Genomic DNA, 3,142 nt, shown 5'->3' on the forward strand with positions numbered 1-3,142 from the left:
GCCAAAGCCGCGCTGTCTCCCACGCGTAGACGCTGCCCTAGCCTAGCCTCGAGTGCTGCGCTGACTCCCACAGACCTCCCACGCACCTCCCACTCGTAGATGATCCCCTAGCCTAGTTTCGAGTGCTGCGCTGACTCCCATGCACCTCCCACACGCAGACGCTGCCCTAGCCTAGCCTTGAGTGCCCCACTGACTCTTCCCACGCATAGAAGCTGCCCTAGCCTAGTTTCGAGTGCTGCACTGACTCCCACACACCTCCCTCACGCAGACTCTGCCCTCGCCTAGCCATGAGTGCCAGAACTGACATCGTGATGGCTGTCCGGGGAGAGAATGAAAGATTCAGCAGTGGAGGGCTGGAGCCCCAAGGTAATTCTGTCTGGTTCTTCAGGAAGGGTGGCAGGATGGCTGCCTAGTATTCTCACATCCTGTTGTTAAACTCTTTTCTGGAGAAACGTTAATAAATGCCTGTTTAATGCAGATAGAGCAGCAACAACCCAAAGGAAGAACTCCACCCAGGTCTGGCCTGGTTCCCCAGTGAGTTTATTGGGGTTACATTTTATTGGGGTAACTCAAGTGGATGTATTGTTGAAAAGGTCACCCAGGTTTGGAAGAAGCTCTGTTCTCAAAAAAGAGGTGCAAGGAAAAGGAGAGAAAACTTAGGGCAGAAGAGAACTTTAGAAGATAGCATATTTTTAATCACTGTGGGGACATTTGCAAAAGAAAAGGCAATTGGGAATGAGTTCTTTGAAATTAAAAATTTTGGATAGACATTAAAGTAAATAATGGTGGTAGTAGAATAGAGTTTATGGATAAGGTAAAAGTTTGTGAGTTCGCGTAGTATTCAGAGAGACAGGAGGTGCTCACTTGGCTGCACACGCACTAAAATTGGGACAATATAGAGATTAGCGTGGCCCCTGTGCAAAGATGACGAGCAAATTCCTGAAGCTTTCCATATTGTTTTTGCATTGTTCTAAGAGAATATGCTATGGAACATATGTTTGTGCAGGGGTGTGTTACGTTTGTCCAATTATGTGAAGATGTGTTGCTGTTTTGCCTTGCCTGCCCTACAAAGCTGAGAGGCCAAAAGCGAGGGAGGAAGTATAGGCAGGACTGTCAGCAGGGAGAGTAAGTAGGAGGAGGAATTTAGACTCAAGGAAGAAACAGTAGAGATGCCAGGGAGACACCAGAGACCAGCCAGACACGGAGGAAGCAGGAAAGTAGGACACACAGGATGAAAGAAAGGTAAAAACCTGAGGCAAAACACAGATGAAGAGAGACAGGTATAGAAAACTGGTGGGGCAAGCCAAAGCTCAGGCCAAGCATTCTGTCTACATGTCTTTATTTAGAAAGTGTGGGGAGGGCGAAAGCAATAATAGCACATTGTAAATTAAAAGCTAAAAAATAAATAGGCAAGGAGATTGATAGATATGGAGGCAGAGAAAGAGATTCTTCATAACAGAAAACAACTAATAGCTACAGAAGGAAGGTGGAATTGGAACATCTCTGTTTGCAGGCACCTTGGGGTTAATTCAGGCAAGGGCCATTGAAGGATGCAGAAATGTGTTTGTAAAAATGTGACTCAGAGCATCACCAATGAGTTGTTAGAACTACTGTGATTGTTAATATTATCAACCTGATGTGACCTAAAATCATGTAAGAAACAGTTCTCTGACGTAACTGTGAGGGAATCTCTGGACAGTTAACTGAGCAGGGAAGACTTGCCCATTGTGAGTGGTGCCATCCCACCGGCTGGGTCTTAGATTGGATGAGAAGGTGAAAACCAGCTGAACACAAGCATTCACATCCCTCTGGGGGTGCAATGCAACCAGCTGTGTCTGCAAGGCTAGAACAAGCCCAAACATGGTGCTAGCAGTGCAGAGCGTGTCCTTGTCCTTCCTCTTTCCCTCCCCCTTGCTAAACCACTAGAGTATATTCCTAAAGCTGCCACCAAGGTTCCTTCTGTTGCTTGGCCACATTCTTTCTTTCTATTTGTTTATTTATCTATTTAATTAATTTTTCTTTCTTAAAAAGAAAACAATTGGGGCTGGAGAGATGGTTCAGTGGTTAAGAACACTGGCTGCTCTTCCAGAGGTCCTGAGTTCAATTTCCAGCAACCACATGGTGGCTCACAACCATCTGTAATGAGATCTGGCGCCCTCCTCTGGCGTGTGGGCATACATGGAGGCAGAATGTTGTATACATAATGAATAAATAAATCTTTTTTTAAAAAAAGAAAACAATCTTTTTTCATTTTTACATACCAATCCCAGTTCCCTCTCCCTCCCCTCATCCCATTCCCTCCAGCTATCCCCCCACTCCACCCCTCCTTGTTCAGCTGGAATTGGTGAGCTCCCATAGCTCAGGTAAACTGTTTCAGTGGGTGCCTCCATCATGGTCTTGACCTCTTTGCTCATATTCTCACTCCTCCAATTCTTCAACTGGACTTTGGGGGCTCAGCCCAGTGCTCTGTTGAGGGTCTCTGCCTGTTTCCATCAGTTGCTGGATGAAGGTTCTATAGTGACATTTAAGATAGTCATCAATCTGACTACAGGGCAAGGCCAGTTCAGGCACCCTCTCCTCTATTGCTTAGGGTCTTAGCTGGGGTTATCCTTGTGGATTCCTGGGAATTTCTGTAGTGCCAGGTTTCTTGCTAGCCCTATAATGACTCCCTCAATCAAAATATCTCTTGGCTTGTTCTCATCTCTCTCCTTCTTCCATCTCGACTATCCCGTTCCCTCAAAGTCTTTCCCCCCTCCTCCTTTCCCCTCCTCTTCCCCTCCACCCTTCCTTGATGGAGGAAGGTCATTGGTTAAATAAAGAAACTGCCTTGGCCCTGATTGGACAGAAACTTAGGTAGGCGGAGTAAACAGAACAGAATGCTGGGAGAAAGAGGAAGTGAGCTCAGACTCAATAGCTCTCCTCTCTGGGGCAGACGCAATGAAGCTCCGACCCAGCATGGATGTAGGCTAGAATCTTCCCGGTAAGTGCACCTTGGGGTGCTACACACATTATTAGAAATGGGCTAGTCCAGGTGTGAGAGTTAGCCGAGAAGAGGCTAGCTATAATGGGCCAAGCAGTGTTTAAAAGAATACAATTTGTGTGTTGTTATTTCGGGGCATAAGCTAGCCAGGTGCCCAGGAGC

At 46.5% G+C, this 3,142-nt stretch overlaps 1 non-coding gene across 1 annotated transcript; it reads left to right on the forward strand.

Moving 5' to 3' along the window:
* Positions 1 to 856: 856 nt before the first annotated feature.
* LOC142855154 (U6 spliceosomal RNA) lies at positions 857 to 959 on the forward strand. The gene has a single exon (XR_012911423.1). It is a non-coding gene; the product is annotated as a U6 spliceosomal RNA (small nuclear RNA).
* The last annotated feature ends 2,183 nt before the right edge of the window (positions 960 to 3,142 follow it).

Source organism: Microtus pennsylvanicus, chromosome 7 (assembly GCF_037038515.1).
Source record: "Microtus pennsylvanicus isolate mMicPen1 chromosome 7, mMicPen1.hap1, whole genome shotgun sequence".
NCBI classification, from domain to species: Eukaryota; Metazoa; Chordata; class Mammalia; order Rodentia; family Cricetidae; genus Microtus; species Microtus pennsylvanicus.